Raw genomic sequence first — 20,065 nt, 5'->3', positions numbered from 1 at the left:
GAGCCAAAGCCAAGAGTGGAATGCCTAACCGAAACAGCCACCCAGGCACCCCATAAATCCTGCATTTTTTAAACAGTCTAGGCTTCCCATCCCAGGACCTTCACACACGCTTTCCCCCTCTATTCAGAATACTTCTCCTGTTTTCAAAGATTTATTTAATGTATGTCTCCATCATGGTTTAGTAATTCTTCAAGGGCAGGGACCGTGTCTGTTTTCCTCACCAATATGCCCAGCACTTAGCATTGTGCTTGCAACGTATATAGGAGGCATGTAATAAATGTTCTTAATAGGAAAGAAAGAAGGACAGAAAGGAGGGAGAGAAAGGACAGGGAGAGTGGAAGGCCAGAGTTTCCTTGGCTTCCTTTTTAATTTTCGGAGGAGACAGTCAAGGAAAGTTGGTGCGATCAAGTGACCTGCTCCGTGAGTGGGACAGAAGGGGCTGGAAGTAAGGTCTCCCGTGTGCAGCGTAGGGCAGGCGCTCCACTGCACGGTGCTGCTTCTTTTACATGAACTTCTCGTGTCAAGAGAGCAACCTTTTCTTAATTTTCTGCACGAGTAGAGCAGAGCCACGTATGTGTTATGGCCCATATGTTGAAACTTGTTTATGTACAGCTCGCCAGATGGTCCCTACCAGCACACAAAGAAGACATTCCACAACTTTCAGGGGGTCAGCGTGCTGAGGAAGCACTGGACGAAATACATGTTGTGAGGTCATCCCTTACTTAATCCAAGCAGTATAGATCCAAAAAGGAAAACCTGGTCAGACATTCAGTGTGAAGCAGGGAGACCTGGAGAACCAATTCCGGGGATCCAATTCTCAGAGACAGAAGTTGACGTAACTGGATCTCTCTTTAAACTTACTTTGTCCACATTTTCTCTGGAGCAGAAAAGAATTTCTTAAAATACTTTGCTTTTTAAGCCCCTGCTGGCTAAATAATTTTTTTAAAAAAAATTGCTTATGCAGTACAAGCGGCAGGGAATAAAATGTAATATTTTTTATTGTAATTTTTTACAATAAAAAATGTAAAAGGAAAATTCACGGAGCTAATCTGAAGCAGGAAGTGAGAGGTTGACGGCCATCTGAATAGGACTTGCAGACAATTGTATTGGGGATTTGGCATTAAAAAAATGCTGAGTTGAGGGAATTAAGAGATATTGTAACTGTGGCTCTCTGAACACACCTGAAATCTTAGATTCTATTCAAACTATAAAATTTATGCTCAGAGATTATAGAACCAAAAAAAAAAAAGTAATGGGCAAGAAATATAAAGACTATAAAGAAATGAAAGCCTGATCCATGGTTCTACCACTAAGAAATTCATCCATTCTTCCATTCATTCCCTTATTCCAATACATATTTATTTAGTTATTTTTATTTTTTTAATATTTATTCATTTTTTGGGAGAGAGAGAGACACAGAATCCGAAGCAGGCTCCTGGCCCTGAGCTGGCAGCACAGAACCCGACACGGGTCCCAAACCCACGAACCACGAGATCATGACCTAAGTTGAAGTCGGACACTTAACTGACTAGCCACTCAGGCGCCCCCATACATACTTATTAATATGTCAGAGACCGAACCCTAGGACCTAGTGGTGAGACAAACATGATCTCCATTCTTGTGAAGCTAAAAATCTAGCAAGGAAGCCTCATGTGACACAAATGATTAAAATCCAGTGCGAGACATATGATGATGAGGCAAATACAAGGAGATCCAGAAAGAAATGCATACTTCAATATATGGATACGAACATTTAAATCTCAGTGGAGGAGAGAAGTGAGAATCCAAAGTAGCAGATGGTAAAAATATCTAGATTTTTATCTTTGATGTGTATTACATAATATTTTTGGTGCCAAATTACCTTTGTTAATTACATTTTGATTGCGCTATTATTAAAATGCTCTTTATTCCTTAAACCCACACAGTCTCACGGTGGGAGAGATGGTGTAGAGGAGCGACCGGACAGCAGGAAGTCCACTTGGAACATAAAAGTTTGTCACCTGTAGGAAAATGAGATATAACTGTATCCACAGAGAACTGCAGAGCTAGAGGAAGCTCATGGGTGACCTAGGACAACCCCCTACTGTTTAGCAGGTGAGAACATGCTGGAGTAGAGCTGTGTTTTGTCTGAATTTGTTTAAAGGAACGTGGTGGACGGCAGTGCTTTGCAAGCTATCTTTCGGGAAGCATTATTTAAAAAAATGTGTTGCACAGCTGTGCGTTTGCAAACTACAATAAAAATGAATTACAAGAAAAGTGAGAAGAAAATATAAAATATAAGTTCCGTTTTTTTCATATTAGGATCAGTAGACCTAAAAGTGCAGCTCAGGAAATACGGTCAGAACAAACATAACATGGAGAACAAGAAAAAAAAGTCAACACTGGCCGTCGTCCCCCGAAAGCGTACGGTTAGGGACAGCTGGACGGTTCCCGGACTGAGAAATGACGAGCATAATCATGACGTGTGCAGGACACTGTGTGCAAGGCCTGTCCACAGCATGTGGTGGTGAGCGTGGTGCAGGGAGGCTGTAGGGGGTGTGGGTGGGGGGACTACACGGAGCAGCTTCCTTCTAAGAACTACGCTTGGGGTAGGAGTAATGCAGAGAAGTGACCTCCGCTCGCGAATCAGAGCCTTCCAGTAACTCAACTCAAATAACTCAACTTTTCCCCTGTGTTTCTCCTCTTTCATTATCTACAATTAAATTGAATCCAGAATGCTGACCTGAAGGCGCTGAAAGGTATTTAATTTTTAGAATGATTATATTAATCAAATGGTTCTTTTTTGAAAAAAAAAATTTTAATGTTTATTCATTTTTGAGAGACAGAGCACAAGCAGGGGTGGGGCAGAGAGAGAGGGAGACACAGGATCAAAGCAGGCTCCATCCAGGCTCTGAGCTGTCAGCACAGAGCCCGAGGTGGGGCTCCAACCCACAAACTGTGAGATCATGACCTGAGCTGAAGTCGAACACTCAACCAAATGAGCCACCCAGGTGCCCCCCAGATTGTTCTTAAATAGGGCAAAGAAAGAGACTAAATTTTGACAGGGTCAATAATAGTTTAAAGGCAAAAGATTGTGGTATAGGAGAGGCTAAGGGTAATATCAAGTGACTACTCTGCCTTCTGCCTTACACTCAATATGTTCTAAACTTCACTCTGAGTAAGAATTATCTAGGGAGCTTGTTTTTTTTTGGTCAGGTTAAGGTAAGCTCTAGGCCCATCATGGGGCTTGAAGTCACAAGCCAGAATCAAGCATTGCATACTTTACGGATGGAGCCAGCCGGGCGCCCCTAAGGAGCTTGTTAAACATGAAAACTCCTGGGCCCCATTTTCAGAAATTCTGATTCATTATGTTGTGGGGTGTAGCACAGGGTGAAGAATGTCTTTAGCCAACCTACCAGGTGATTCTGCTCCAGCTGAGCTGGGTGCCACGAGTTGAGAGTTACTATTCCCAAACATGTGGACGAACTGAATCATGTAGCTGATACTGTGTGCAGTTAGTGTGGAAAAGCACAACTAATATGAAATAATAACATCTAAATCATTTGTATATAGTTATGGCATTTGTTAGAGAAATACACAAAATGCTCACAGGTTCTCTTACATACCCTTAAATATTCAGTACCTGCTGTTGGCACCAAAAAATCCAGCAATTTGTGGAAGAACATAACCCACAGAGCACCTTAGGTTGTTTTCAACTTTATTTAAAGACACATGGAGTTTGGTTTTAAGTGCAGTCCTGGTTAATTCCTACATTACTGAGTAACTCCTGGCATTAACTAATTCATATTGGTGCTAGCACCAGGTCAGCTGAGAATCAATGCATCACCTTTCTGTCCCCATGCTAAGCAGCTGATCAAATGTTTGTCAACAAAGCAAAGACTAGATCTTTGAACATAGGTATTGAATATTAGCCAATGAGAATGAGATGTTGACTTTGGCCAAGGTCCATGCTTTTACGTGTGCGTGTGTGTGTGTGTGTATTATGGCAGTGATTAAAACAGCTCACATAGGTTGAATGTTTATCACTTGTTAGTCATTCTGTTAGTAAAACAACCCTAAAAGGAGGGGGGGGGGTGTTATCTCCATTTTATGAGGGACCTGACATTTATAGAACTCAAGGACATTAACTTGTAAGTAGCAGAACAGCCCTCCAGCTGATTTGTACTTTCTCTTACATCCTCCGTTCCATTCCACAAAATGCATCTCAGTGGTACCGACTGGTTTTGTGGGCCTGGAAATATGCGTCTGAACTCTGAGAGGACTCTTGGGTCACTGAATTCCTCAAAATGCTTGTTCAAGGTTAAAGCCCAGAAAATGTGAAGGGGGCAAAGGTTGTGATTCCTAGTCCCTAATCCTATTCTTGGATTCCTCCAGATCTGCGCACTTAGCACCTCAGTGTTTTCTCCTGGTTTGCATTTCTATTGCAGCCTGCCTGTAATGGTTAATTTTATGTGTTAATTTGACTGGATCACAGTGTGCCCAGAGATTAGGCTCCACATTATTTCTAAGTGAATTTGTGAGGGTGTTTCTGGATGAAATTAGCATTTGAATCCATAGACTAAGTAAAGCAGATCCTCTCCCCAGTGTGGGTGGAATCTATCCAATCCCTTGAGGGTCTGAATAGAACAAAAATTGGAGAGTGGGAGAATTAACTCTGCCTGACTGGCTGAGCTGGAACATTGGTTTTCTCCTGCCCTTGGCCTGGGACCACCAACCGTCTGGTTCCCAGACCTTTGGACTTGGACTGAACTATACCACCAGCTTGCAGGGTCTCCAGCTTGGGTCTCCAGCTTGCATACAGCACATTGTGGGACTTCTCAGCCTCCATAATCACACGAGCAATTCTTTAATGAATCTCTCTGTATATAAAACTTCCTACATAGATTTCAAGGATATATATATATATAACTCTATCAATAGAATATTGGTATACACACACACACACACACACACACACACACACAAACATACACACACTGCCCTCATTGCTATTGCGTTATAATGTGTGCTTTTTTAGATTCTCCTCATTAAAACTTGTATCTTCTGTGTCCCACTCTCTTATTTTCTGCTGTCTCTAAACTGGCAGCCAATTAATCACATACACTAATCCATTATTCAGGGGCAATATCCCCTTCCTACAAGGCACATAGTTACCCTGAGACCAGCAATCCCTTAGATTGAGGTCTGAACCTGAGAAAGTGTTGATAGGAATTTCAGACAGTGTGACAAGTTGGTGGTGGCCAGAGCGGTTCAAATCATACCCGTGTGTTTCCCTCATCTTCTAGGATTCTGAGAATCCTACAGCCGTTTAGTTACTTACAGACTCCCAGGGACCTGTGCAGCTGAAAGCGTGCTGTTATCCAGACCCATCTGTGTGACTTGGGCCGGATCTTTCTCCTGCTCACGATGGAGCCAACAACTAGCTTTTGAAAGCAAAAACTAGTGAGGGTGAGTCAGTAACAAGTGAGATTTGTCAGGGAGGTTTGGCCAGTGGCCGGCATCCTAGACTCTGTGGAGACGTGCTTCTGTGAGACAGTTTCGGCTGCCCTTCCGGCGTAAGAGAGCAATCCCGGTGAAGAATGTTGACTGTCATCTCCATTATTCCATCAACTTCCTCATCAACGGCTTGGGATGAAATGTTAGAATAGATTTTGGAAGTGGAGATAAAATGAAGACCTGAAACTATTCTGGATGCATGAATCAAAGACTACTCTTTATACTGCTTATTCTCCTGGCTCTTAGAAAGTTAATTGCAGAAAGCTTTTAAATATTGGCTTTTAACTTATCTACAAAAAAATGAATACATAAAAAATAAAAGATTTAGGGGCGCCTGGGTGGCGCAGTCGGTTGGGCGTCCGACTTCAGCCAGGTCACGATCTCGCGGTCCGTGAGTTCGAGCCCCGCGTCGGGCTCTGGGCTGATGGCTCAGAGCCTGGAGCCTGTTTCCGATTCTGTGTCTCCCTCTCTCTCTGCCCCTCCCCCGTTCATGCTCTGTCTCTCTCTGTCCTAAAAATAAATAAACGTTGAAAAAAAAAATTAAAAAAAATAAAAATAAAAATAAAAAAATAAATAAAAGATTTAGTTAATTAAATCAATTGAGGGAAGATGGGGCCCAATTCCCATTCATCCATTTGGATCATGCAGAGCATAGATTTTATGGATGAAAACCATCCCTAAATATTATACCATAAATTGTAGTGGGGCACAGAAGTTTATGGCCATACTTGTGTAATATGGACTGAGATAGAATGTCTCCACTTCTATCTCATCACACAAAAATAAAAAGAACACTCATTTATGTAATTTATCTACTGTTGGTGAGGACAGTTGAGATAAAAACCCATGTTTTCATGAAAAAAAACTCATAACCAGAGTTTTAGAATGATCTTATTAGGCAAGTTTGAGCTTCTGAAAGAATAAAACAGAACTTTTAAATTTGATATTTCAAAAAAGCAAGAAAAAGAATGAAGTATCATAAATAACCATCTATTGTATTGTCGTTTTGTCATATTTCAAGTCCTTTTTAATAAAAGAAGATTTAATATACACTTAAGGACCCTTTTGTATCCTTTATAGAGGTGCGTGACCTTGGGCAAATCCCCTAATCTCTGTGTTTCTGTACATCAGTCACTTCATCTGTAAAATGGGGATAATACTATCCAGCACCTCATGGGGTTGTTGAGAGTGTATACAATGAATAACAGTGTAAAGAATGAAGAACAGAGCCTGACCCACTGATGCCCAAATGGCGTCCTCTGTTATAGCTCTTATGCAATCCTACCTGTGGGTAAGATGCTCGAATTCCTAGAAAGGTAATTGTGTTAAGAGTAAGGTTTTGACAGTGAAGTTGACTGTATAGAGTTCTGGTATATATAGGCTGTGGAATGCTCCAAAGAATAAGATTGTAGTGAGGATATTTAATATGATAATATTGGCATATTCTGCTAGGAAAAATAGGGTGAGGGGACCTGCTGTGTATTCAATGTTGAATCCAGAAACGAGTTCTGATTCTCCTTCTGTGAGGTCAAAGGGAGCTTGATTGGTTTCTGCTAATGTTGACATGAACCATATTATGGCTGAGGGCCATGTGGGGAAAACTATTCATATGTGTTCTTGGATGGTAATTGATGTGGCTAGTGTGAAGGATCCATTTACTAGTAGTTCTGATCGGAGGGATGATGGCTAGTGTGACTTCGTATGAGATTGTCCTCAGTCCCGTTCTTCTGCCAGAAGCAGGCATTTTCCTTGAAGTTATGGTACCTCCTTCTAATCAGTGCTTGTCTGCTTTTAATACATGACAGTTGTATTTTTTTTAGTTTCCCTATGTAAATTTTACACGTATTGTCATAGTGTGTGTACCATCCTTCTGTGGCCTGCTTTTTTCTCAGTGCTAGGTTTTTGACATCTTTTCATATTGAGAGTTATAGGTCAAGTTTTTCCATTTTAATTGGACTATAATACTTGGTTAGCTGAATATACAGTGACTCATTCCTCCGTTTTTGCTCTTATGGACATTTAGCTTTCATCTAGATTTTTGTAACTATAAAAAAATGCTGTTGTGAGCATTTATGGATGTGTCACCCTACACATATTAGGGAGCATTTGTAATATATGGGGTTTCCCAGCCCTTTTCACTTGGGTCACTCTGCCAGATGTCACTGTGCCTCTAATCCAAGGCTGCCCCGAGAGCTGAAGAGGTCAGCATCTTGTGTCATGACCACTGCTCACTAACCTGTTTAGTGCAGACCTGTTGGGAAACTCTGCCCAGAATACTGGTCTTCAAATTAGGGTATATGCACTGCACCAATTTCCATCCCCACTGCACTACCTACACACACATAGATGCACGCACATGCGTGTGTGTGCGTATACATATTTACGCGCACACACGTTTTCCCAATGTGGATGGTTGCTAAAGTAGTTGATTTCCACATCCTAAACTTGACCTGCCTGAGGGCCGCATGCAGTTTCCACCTCATCATTCACTATCTTTTTCTCCCATTTTCTAAAAGAAAGGTCTCTTACCCACCTAAGATCTTAATATAATGTCTCAAAGGGACAATTCAAAATATTGGGATCCACATGGTCTTCTTTAATTGAGGGCCTATAAATCTGCTATAGGGCCTCCTGACTTTCCTTGCACATATTCTGTTAAAGGCAAAAACTTGGGTAGAATTTAAAATTCAGATAAAATACAGGATGTCTAGTTAAATTTGAATTTCAGGTAAACCACAGGTAGTTTTGTATTACTTTAGTATAAATATATCCTGATCTAGTATGTCTCAATATGAGCTGTGGGAACATTTATATTAAAAAATTGTTGTCTTCTGAAATTCAAATTTAACTGGGCATCCTATGTGTGTGTGCATGAGAGAGAGTGAGAGGCAGATAGAAAGTTTGCTAAATTTGGCAAACCTAGTGGAGTTAGAGTTGGTACTTTCATCCATGGGATGATCTGGATTCAGATATAATGTCAAGCGAGTGTCAGGACATTTTTTGTTTAATGATTTCTCCTGTTCTTTCTCCTGATTGTCAAAGAACACATCGCTCCCGAAGAGGAGTTGTGTGAGCAAAACAGGTAAGAAATTAGAGAATTTTGTGTCTTCTTTCACTGGGACACTGAACTCATGGCAACTCCTTGGTCTTTATCCATCTGTGTTAAACTAAGAATATTCAGGAGTTGTAAAAAGAATGCTGGGAAAACACCAGTCTATGAGAAGCGCGGCCTGTAGTTCTCATTCTTTTTTTAAAAATGTTTGTTTATTTATTTATTTAGAGAGGGAGAGAGAGAGAATCCCAAGCAGGCTCTGTGCTGTTAGCACAGAGCCCGATGTGGGGCTCAATCTCATGAACTGTGAGATCGTGACCTGAGTCGAAATCAAGAGTCAGATGCTAAACCGACTCAGCAATCCAGGCGCCCTTCAATTTCTCATTCTTAAAAGGGAGAAAGTTTAGAGACTGATTACTCACAGGGCTTGGTCTTGACTCACCTGCATTGTTTGCATGATTTAAGGAAGGAGGAGGCAAACACTTTTGTGTGTATCTCCTAGAGGTCGACATTACACCGTTGAGTAAAAGAAACTCACGTTCCAAGTAAGTTAGTGTTTTATATTTTCTCAAACACTTCATCAGATTTGTAGAAGAAATATTTGCATTACCTTTGCAAAAAGATTATCGGACATTATAAATCCATATACACTCTTCCTTTGGACTTAAATTTCCTGCTCAGTGTTGCCCATCAACCAATTGTCAGCTCATTTGTTCATTTTGGCCATGTACTTATTATATTTATATAACTTAGGTATATTTAGTAGAATTTATTGTAAGAAAATCCACTTAATCATGAATATACTGTTGGTAAATTCATACTGCTGGTGGCTTCATTCCTTTTATTTTGTTGCTAATTTCACAAGCCCTGTTTTCATTTTAGCAATAAGCAATATTCATATCTGGATACATGAACTAGATGAAAAAAAACCTCTGCCTTCATTTCATTAAAAGCATTTCCAATCAAAACTTACATTTTTACAGTTAATACTTATCAGTATGTGCAATACATTTTGGTTTTGGCCAATAGTAATTTAGTAGTTAATTTAATAGTGATGAGATTTAATAAGAATTAGTAATGTAAATTACCACCTAAAATAGTTATTTAGTGATAATTTTTTAAATCAAGAAAAAATGTTTAGACTTCAGAGTCTTAAATACACTTTTTTTTTTTTTTTGCGATTTATCATTATATACACATTTGCGTAACAGGTGATAGGTTGATCAAAAAAAGATGTTCAAACATAATAACATGTTACGTTAAAATAAACTTCAGTGTGGTGTGGAATGGAAATACAAGTTAAAAAAAAAAGATAAAATTTCCAAATGTTAAACAAGAGCAGTTTGTGTAGGGTTTTGTTTTTTTTTTTTATGTTTATTTATTTTCGAGAGACAGAAAGACAGAGTGCAAGCTTGGGAGGGGCAGAGAGAGAGGAGACACAGATCTGAAGCAGGCTCCAGGTTGAGCCTGTGGGGCCTCGAACCCACAAGCTGTAAAATCATCACTTGAGCCAGGCACTTAAACGACTGAGCCACCCAGGCGGCCCTGTGCAGTTTTAAAAATAGTATTTGTTACCTGACACCACTTTTGAATAGATTTAAAAGAATGACATCACCGCTTTATTTTTTTTAATGTCAGTATTTATAACAGTTGCCAAATTATATCTTCTGCAACTGTTTACATTTATGATTTGGAAATTTACATGTCTAAAATTTGCAAGTGGCTGCACAGTTTTTCACAATTATCTTATGGAGTACACGGTTAAAAAAAACGCAGGAATGCAATAGCCTTACCGTGTGCCTGACTGCTTGCTGCATAGGAGGCAGGTATATCCTTAACTAGATTTTGCCAAATTCTGAGTCGTTGCCCCATTTTACACTCCCCCTAATGGTATCTGAGAATTCTCCTACTTTTACATTTTCTCAAACCCTTACCATTGTCAACTTTTCAGGGTTTGCCCGACTGAAGGGTGTAAAATGCTGTCACTTTGTACTTTTAGGTTTACACTGTCTCGATTATTGGTGGGATTGAACTTCTTTCTCATGCACGGTTTGACCAGCTGTCGTTTCCTCTTCTGCAGGTTGTCTCCCTCACATCTTAACCTGTTTGCCAGTTGTTAAGGTACGTATTTGTGATGCAGGGAACTCGTTTTTACATGTTGACTTTTGCAGCTTGTTTTGGGGAAAGCACTTTATGCCTCTGTACCCCTACTAGTTACAATATGAAATGTGTGCATCAGATATTTCATATATGGACGACTGGAATTCCTGGGCATATTTGTCCACGGTTGCTGTTGCAGGTAGGTGGAGTTTGTTAGATTTGAATGATGTTAGGCTCAGTAGGGGATGCAAATAATATACAGATGAGCCTATTTTCCTGTTTGCCCTAACAATGTTGATTAATCCATTAACAAATGAAAGCAGAAAAGCCTCAGAATGGGGTTATTTTTCAGATAATTCTCATTTTAAATACATCTTATTTGTAACTTTGGAATATTAAAGAATTATCTGGAGAAGTGTGTGTTTGAGGGAGGTGGGCACCTTTGACAAAATGCAACATCCCGGCCAGTCTGTAGGAGACATGACAGATACTCAGGTGAAAGAGAGTTAAGTAACAACTACTATAGTCCTGGAAACCGAGATCTTTGCATGTAGAGCAGTTGTTATAATCTGGAGAAGAGGATGGGAGGTAGAGAGAGGAGAGAATTGCAAGGGATTTTCCAGTATAAACAGTACAGGGAGTGCAAAGCTCTAACTCTCCTTGAGATCCTTTTTAATCACTTTTATTTTTGGTAATATAATCTCCTTTTTTCCCCTTCTTGACACATTTCAGTAATTAGAATTATTGGAAAAAATAGGATTTATTTATTTATTTATTTAAAAAAATTTTTTTTTCAACGTTTATTTATTTTTGGGACAGAGAGAGACAGAGCATGAACGGGGGAGGGGCAGAGAGAGAGGGAGACACAGAATCGGAAACAGGCTCCAGGCTCTGAGCCATCAGCCCAGAGCCCGACACGGGGCTCGAACTCACGGACCGCGAGATCGTGACCTGGCTGAAGTCGGACGCTTAACCGACTGCGCCACCCAGGCGCCCCAAGATTTATTTTTATTGAAATTCACTTGGCGGTCATCTTTGAAATATTTTTGTTCCAAAAAGGTTTTACTGAATTTTTATAAAGTGGCTTTCCACAACCAACTAGAGTCTGCACACTGCTTTTTGGTAACTTTCAGAAGAATCCGTAACTGATCAGACAAAAGCACAAACGTGTCCCTTAACCATTCCTACTTGAAAAGAATATGCCTGCAGTGCAATGTACCTGTGGTATATCTGGCAGAATTGAAGTTGCTAAAATTGTTAAGCAGATTCCAAGATGATTTGGGGAGTTTGGCTTGCTTCCCATCACTGGCATGCTGGGATGTGCTAAGATTCCCACCACTAGCATTCAGGGAAGTGCTAAGATTGGACTCCTACATAAAAGTGTTCAAGAAATAGGTTCACCTAATTAGGTTCAAAACTATATGAAGACCAGGTGTCCCCAGTCTTCAGGGATCTGTCCTTTCCTTTGACACCCTGAGTCACACGTGGCGGCAGGGAGTCCTGTCCTCATTATCTTTCCCTCCCTAGGTATCTGAGAGATCTTCAAGTGGCTGCGTAGTTACTTTATGGAGTACATGTGCAAAGTACTGTAGGTGGCCAATAGGTCTTCAGTGTGCCCAAAGTAAGAAATCACCCATGTCCCTCCTTAACCCATGTAGACCGTTCCTCATCACTTCCATCAACTGTCCACCCTTCTTAGGTCACTTCTTGCTGTTTGGTAACCGTTTTCTCCTTCTCACTGCTCTTCTATTTCTGCTACATGACACAGGTAGGTTTGGGCCTTGCTTATTTCGGAGATAAGATCAGGCTGTTACAAGGAGCAAACATTGAATGTATGTCTATAGCACAAGAGAATTACGACATAGAAAATATGACAGTGGGTCACTGCCCCCACAGTCCAGCGCCCATGCCCATCTACAACATGGAATATTCCTGATGTCATATTTTAGCTCCCAGCTCCACCAGCCCCTCCCCACGGTGGGAAGGCCTTGGACAGGCTAGACTTCGTTCATCTTGCTGACATGTAAAGTAAAGGAAAATCAGTCAGTTCTAAAGCTGTGCTTCATTACATAGTCTGTTCTAATATGCCATTAGTTGTAAGATGTAGCATTATTCTGGGGCGTCTGGGTGACTTAGTCGGTTAAGCGTCCAACTCTTGATTTTGGCTCTGGTCATATCCCTGGGTCTTGGGATCAAGCCCCATGTCAGGCTCCCTGCTGAGCATGAAGACTACTTGGGATTCTCTCTCTCTCCCTCCCTCTACCCACCCCCCTCCCACTCTCTCTTTCTCTCAAAAATATAAATAAATAAATAAAAACTTTATGCTTCAATGCTAAATAATAGTGTAATTCTTTGAAAACCTTTTGTACCAGATATTTTTTTTCCCAGGGGCCACGATAATAGTTCTTGTCCCACATGTGCTTCTAGAACCTTAAGTACTTCCACATCAAGAGGGAAAGCCTAATTTCTTCCTGCTTGTATCTAAGCTAGTTTGTGACTTGCCTGTAACCAATAGAAAGCATCAGTTCTGCATGACTTCTGAAGCTAGGTCTGAGAAGGTGATACGGATGCCACTTGGCTGGCTGGAATATTTGCTCTGGAGCCCAGAGCCTCCGTGTTAACAGCCTCTGTGGTCTGTGGCTGCCGTGCTGTGAGGAAGCCCAAGCCCCCCGCCTCCAGAGGGACCACGTGGAAAATCCCGGAGACTACATGAAGAGAGAAAGATGCTTTGCCAGTTGCCAGCTGATCCTGCTTCCCCAACCTCTGCTCTTTTGGTTACAGCTTCTAAAGGGCTGCAGTCTCATGAGTGATTGCTTAACCAAAACCACCCAGCCAAGCCCTTCCTGAATTCATGGCCCACAGAAACTGTGAGAAATAATAAAGTGATTGTTGTTGTTTTAAGCCTCCGAGTTCTGAGGTGATGAGTTAAACAGCAGTATTAACCATATCAATTTTAAATGTCAATTAAACTCAACAGAGGTTGTACTGGAAGTCATGGCAATATGAATAACCATGACCAAGTTTGCACATACACAGGCAATGACACCCATGTCATGTTGGTCCCCTGGCCAACAGCAATTGTGAAATGCCATCTATTTTAAGATGCATGGCAGTAGGAAAATAACGTATGCAATTTAGCATTGAAAAAAATGTGGTAAAATTGGTGCAAAGGAGGGACAAAGACAACAAAAAGAGTTAAGGAACTGGGAGGTAAGGTGACTTATTTTGAAAAAGCTTAATATCTGGTTATTAAGATGATACATGCGCATTATCAAAAACATAAAAATAAAATAAAACATAAATTGCAAAAAAAAAAAAAAAAAAAAAACCAATAAAATCACCAAAATGTCATCATCCAGAGATAAACTTCCAGATTTCTAAATGTACACAGACAACACGTATAGAAATGTGGGCATATGCATGCTTTATAAATAAGTTCATCTGGGGCGCCTGGGTGGCGCAGTCGGTTGAGCATCCGACTTCGGCTCAGGTCACGATCTCGTGGTCCATGAGTTCAAGCCCCACGTCAGGCTCTGGGCTGATGGCTCAGAGCCTGGAGCCTGTTTCCGATTCTGTGTCTCCCTCTCTCTCTGCCCCTCCCCCGTTCATGCTCTGTCTCTCTCTGTCCTAAAAATAAATAAACGTTGAAAAAAAAAAATAAAAAAATAAATAAATAAGTTCATCCTACGTTGCAGCCTTTTTTTTTCCCCTCATTTGAAAACATGTTGGTTTCATGTTTCTACCTCAGTAGATAAAACACTACCTAATTTTTTAATGATGATAGAATATCTTATTTACTTAGCCAGTCATTTAAATGATGGACATTTTGTTTAGCTTTATCGTTTTGGTTTTGCTTTTATGATTATTAAAACATCAGGCGTATTTATGCACATATGTTTTTCCTATTGTATAACTACCTCTTTGTGGAGAATTTCTAGATACAAGATTATTGGATTGAATGGATTTCCCCAAATAGAACTGTGGTATGGACTGATAAAAATACCTCCCAGAAAAGTTGTATCCATTCAGACTTCTAGCAACAGCTTTTGAAAATGCCTGTTTTCTGTCTCCTTTGCCAAAGGAATGGAGAACATATCACCCCAAAGTGTGCTGCTTTGGTATGTTGATTATTTTGAATTAAAGGCACTTGAGAAATGGCAGATACAAGAGGGCATTCTGACCCTCCTTTTTATTTCTGAAGGCAGGAGATAAACCTCCCATGTGAAAGGTGTCCACCCTGTACCGGGAGAAAGGAGAACATTTTTATCACCAGTGACAAGGAACTGAAGCAGAAAGAAATCTGTTCGAGCAGACCTTGTTCAAATACATCTTATCTTCCTTTGGCCGCTCCATATAGTTACTTTGCTACAATTGCCTCTTATTGTTCAACCTACTATAGAGGTTCTTTATCAGTTTTTTTGGTAAAGTTCAGAGGAACTTTACCAGTTCTTTTGGTCTCAATCCCTATGAGGACTCTTCTGTCATGTAAAATAATATAAATGTGTGTGTGTTTCTCCTGTTAATCTGTCTTATGTCAGTTTAATTCTCAGGCCCAGCTGAGAAACCCTAAGAGGGGTGGTAAAAATTTGCCTCCTCTACACCAACATCTGGCTTTAGTCATTCATCTAATGCCAATATTATGGTTTTTAAAGATTTCTTTAAAAAAAAATTGCAGGATACAAAATCAAGTACAAAAATCCATTGTGTTTCTATACATTAATAATGAACTGTCATGAAGGGAAATTAAGAAACCAATCCCATTTATAGTTGAATCCAAAAGAACAAAATACCTAGGAATAAATTTAACCGAGGAAGTGAGAGACCCGTATACTGAAAATTATAAGACATTAATGAAAGAAATTGAAGAAGATACAAATAAGTGGAGAGATATTCTGTGCTCATGGATTGGAAGAATTAATATTGTTAAAATTACATACTACCCAAAGTAATCTTCAGATTCAGTGCAATCCCTGTCAAAATTCCAATGGCATTTTTCACAGAGATAGAGAAAACAATACTAAAATTTGTAGAGAACCACAAAAGACCCATAATAGCAAAAGCAATCTTGAGAAACAAGAATAAAACTGAAGGCATTGCTTTCCCGAATTTCAAACTATATCACAAAGCTATCCTAACCAAAACAGCATGGTTTTGGCATAAAAATACACATAGATCAATGGAGTACAAAAGAGTGCCCAGAAATAAACCCATGTGATTAATTTATGACAAAAGAGTCAAGAATATACAGTGGGGAAAGGACAATTTCTTAAATAAATGGTGTTGGGAAAACTGGACAGCCACAAACACGGAAGGAAATGGGACAAAAATACACAAAAATTAACTCAAAATGGACTAAAGACTTGAAGGTAAGATATGAAACTATAAAATTCCTAGAAGAAAGTATAGGCGATAAGCTCCTTGACATAAGTCTTGGAGATGATTTTGAATTTGACACCAAAATTAAAAGCAAAAAAAGCAAAACAAAAACAAAAACAAACAAAAAACACAAACAAACCCAAGTAGAACTACATCAAACTAAAAAGCTTCTGCATGCAAAGGAAACCATCAACAAAATGTAAAGGCCAGCTATTGAATGGGAGAAAATATTTGCAAATCATGTGTATGGTAAGGGGTTAGTATCCAAAATATATAAAGAACTCCCACAACTCAATAGAAAAAATATGATTAAAAAATAAGCAGAAGATCTGAAGACATTTTTACAAAGAAGACATATAGATGACCAAAGATATGATCACTCATTGTCAGGGAAATGCAAATCAAAAACCACAATGAGTTATCACCTCACACCTATTAGAATGGCTATTGTCAAAAAGGTAAGAAACAATGCATATTGGCAAGGATGCGGAGGAAAGGGAAACTTTGTGTACTATTAAGTGAGAATGTAAATTGATAACAGTTTTTGTGGAACACAGTACAGAGTTCCTTAAGAAATTAAAAATAGAGCTATCATGTGATCCAGCAATCCCATTTCTAGGTATTTATCTGCAAGAAACAAAAATACTTACTCAAAAAGTTATACGCACCCCATGTTTATTGTAACATTATTTGCAATAGACAAGATATGGAAACAACCTAAACATTCACTGACAGATGAATGAATAAAGAAAATGTGGAATATATACACAACGGAATATTATTCTGCCATGAAAAGGAACGAAATCTTGCCATTTGCAACAACATGGGTGGACCTTGAGGGCATTAGGCTAAGTGAATTAGGTCAGAGAGAGAAAGACAAATACTATATAATCTACTTATATGCACAATATAAATAAAAAAAAAAAACAAAAAACAAGCAAACAAATAAACAAAAAAGAAGCTCACAGATGTGGAGAACAGCTTGGTGGTTTCCAGGGTGGGGGTTTCATTGTGAGTGAAATAGGTGAAGGCAAAAGGTACCAACTTTCACTTATAAATGAATAAGTCATTGAGATGTAATGTATAGCATGGTAACTATGGTTAATAATACTGTATTGCATATTTGAAAGTTGCTGAGTAAATCCTAAAAGGTCTCATCATAAGAAAAAAGAATTCTGTAACTATGTATGGTGAAGGATGTCAACTGGATTTATTGTGGTGCTCATTTCACAGTATATACAAATATCAAATCACCAAGTTGTATACCTGAAACTAATGTAATGTTGTATGTCAGTTATACCTCAATAAAAAAAATGGGAGGGGGAGCTTACCATAAAAATGTCTTTCTTGTTTTTATTTGCATTTTAGGAAATAATGGAAGTGAACAGGTCTTTTTTTTTGGCCCAGTCTAACTTATTTTTTTGTAAGTTGACTATTTTATAGTCTTTGACCATTTTTCTTTTTATAATTGATTTGTTGTTTTTTTTTTTTTAATTTTTTTTTCAACGTTTTTTATTTATTTTTGGGACAGAGAGAGACAGAGCATGAACGGGGGAGGGGCAGAGAGAGAGGGAGACACAGAATCGGAAACAGGCTCCAGGCTCCGAGCCATCAGCCCAGAGCCTGATGCGGGGCTCGAACTCACGGACCGCGAGATCGTGACCTGGCTGAAGTCGGACGCTTAACCGACTGCGCCACCCAGGCGCCCCATATAATTGATTTGTAAGAGCTCTTCATACAGTGGTAGTAATTCTTTGTCCATCATGTGTGTTACTAAATAGTTTTTCCTAAGTCTCTCAAACTTCCATAATTGTGGTATTTTGTTTTTGTTTTTGCTGCCAGGAAATATTTAACTTCGACGTAAATTTTTTTCCTATAGTTTCTGGCTTTGGTGTCAAGAAAGTCATGTTCCACCCTTGTATCAGAAGTGTTTTCTCATAATTTTTTTAAATTTTTTACATTTATGAATGCTTTTTATCGAACTGGAATTTAATGTGTGAAATTTGACTTTTCCTTAAAGTGGCTGGCCAGTTGTCCCAAATTATTTAGTGAGTAACAAATCTTTCCCTTGTGACTTGAAATGCCACATTTATTTTACTCTGAATTCTCATAATACTTGAGTGTTTCTGGAATTTTCTGTTCTGCTCCTTGGCAGTGTGTCTTTTCCTATATCAGGACCATCCATGTTGTTCTTGTGGCGGTTACTACTATTACTGCTGAATACAATGGGCATGCATATATCTCTTTAATTTTTTTCAATTTGAGTTTTTGTTGTGAGCTGCTATTTTAAATGTGGTAGTTTTCTCACTTGTTATGGTTGGTATGTGAAAAGAGCAATTGCATCTTTGTATCTTTATTTTGAAACTAGCTATCTTCCTGATTCTCTTAACAGTTCCAAAAATTTTGCAGTTTGTTTTCCAGGAGTTCACACGTATAAAATACTAATACTTTTGCATTCTCCCTTCAGATAGGCATGCTTCACTTCATTTGCTTGATTAATTGCATTTTCTTCGATGTTGAGAACAGTATTAAATAATTGTACTGATCTAAGATATTCTTACCTTATTTCTGACTTTAAAGGAAATACTTCCCATTATTTAGCCACTAAGCATAACGCTGGCTTTAGAGTTACATTGTGTATTGGTTTTTTGTTTGTTTGTTTTTTAAATGTTTATTTTTGAGAGACAGAGACAGAGACAGAGACAGAGTGTGAGCAGGGGAGGGGCAGAGAGAGAGGGAGACACAGAATCCGAAACAGGCTCCAGACTTCTAGCTGTCAGCACAGAGCCCGATGCGGGGCTTGAACCCACGAACCGTGAGATCGTGACCTGAGCCAAAGTCGGACACGCAACCGACTGAGCCACCCAGGCGCCCCAGGCTGTATTGTTTTTTTTTTTTAACATTCAGGCAATATCCATTTAATCCTACATCAAGCTTTTCAAAAAAAGCTTAAATAGATTTGGAATCAGACATGTTTTGGGTAGCTAAGCAAGAATAATATGTGAGTTTATTTAGTAATGTCAAATGGGCCTTGCAGTCTAGAATGAATTGCACTTATTCATGATCTGTTATCCTTTCAGTATTTCATTCAGTTCTATCTCCTAATGTTTTGTCTAGGATGGCTTTGATCAACATAAGTGAGTTTGGTTAGTAGCTTTCTTCTTGTTAAGGTTTGACAATAATGCCATGTTGCTTCTAACATGTATTTGGAATGTATCTTTTTTCTTTAAAGTGTTTCAGGGCTCAGTAGAGAAGTTTATTCCATATAGTTTTTAAAGATTTGCTCACATGATTATACCAGGTGACTTTGAAAAAAAAAAAAAGCTGGGGCGCCTGGGTGGCGCAGTCGGTTAAGCGTCCGACTTCAGCCAGGTCATGATCTCGCGGTCCGTGAGTTCGAGCCCCACGTCGGGCTCTGGGCTGATGGCTCAGAGCGTGGAGCCTGTTTCCAATTCTGTGTCTCCCTCTCTCTCTGCCCCTTCCCCGTTCATGCTCTGTCTCTCTCTGTCCCAAAAATAAATAAACGTTGAAAAAATAAAAAATTAAAAAAAAAAAAAAAAAAAAGCTTTTTCAGTTTCTTCTGACTTTGGTTTCAAGGTAAGAAGGACTTTCCAATTTAATGTTATTAAAAGTGTTTGGTCACACTTTTGTATTACCTGTTAAAAAATTCTATCTATAGTTAATTTTGTGCTTGTTCTTCTTGAAATAGATATCATATTTTGGGTTAAATACTAATTAAATATTTTATGAATATTTTGGTAAAGAATGTATTTTTCAAGCAGCTCAACAAGTCTCGCAACAACAACAACAAATATTTGGCTGAGTTGGCCATACCTGAGTTAAATTTTAACCGATGACAGTTACTCTAATGTCACAGTTGAATATTATTGTCTAAGAATTGCCCTATGTATGCCAGGCTCAAAAAAAAAACTTTTCCTCCTTAGGGAAATTATTTAAAAAAAATTTTTTAATGTTTATTTATTTTTGATGAAGAGAGAGCACAAGCAGGGGAGAGGCAGAGAGAGAGAGAGAGGGACAGAG

At 39.1% G+C, this 20,065-nt stretch overlaps 1 protein-coding gene and 1 long non-coding RNA gene across 2 annotated transcripts in view; one reads left to right on the top strand and one right to left on the bottom strand.

Annotated features, from left to right (window-relative positions):
- HTR7 (5-hydroxytryptamine receptor 7) overlaps window positions 1-20,065 on the top strand; it is a 149,159-nt gene that overhangs the window by 92,694 nt on the left and 36,400 nt on the right. The window contains exons 3-6 of the transcript XR_015241721.1: window positions 1,926-2,094; window positions 2,714-2,738; window positions 8,539-8,578; window positions 10,548-10,669. The gene's annotated coding sequence lies outside the window, so the exon portion shown is untranslated. The remainder of the gene's footprint in view (window positions 1-1,925; window positions 2,095-2,713; window positions 2,739-8,538; window positions 8,579-10,547; window positions 10,670-20,065) is intronic.
- Window positions 1-20,065, bottom strand: part of LOC147576065 (uncharacterized) — a 28,831-nt gene that overhangs the window by 1,435 nt on the left and 7,331 nt on the right. The window lies entirely within an intron of this gene.

Source organism: Puma concolor, chromosome D2 (assembly GCF_028749965.1).
Source record: "Puma concolor isolate L17-30 chromosome D2, mPumCon1.1.hap2, whole genome shotgun sequence".
Classification (NCBI taxonomy): domain Eukaryota; kingdom Metazoa; phylum Chordata; class Mammalia; order Carnivora; family Felidae; genus Puma; species Puma concolor.
Note: the sequence above shows the minus strand (reverse complement) of the source record. Positions and strands in the feature narration are given on the sequence as shown.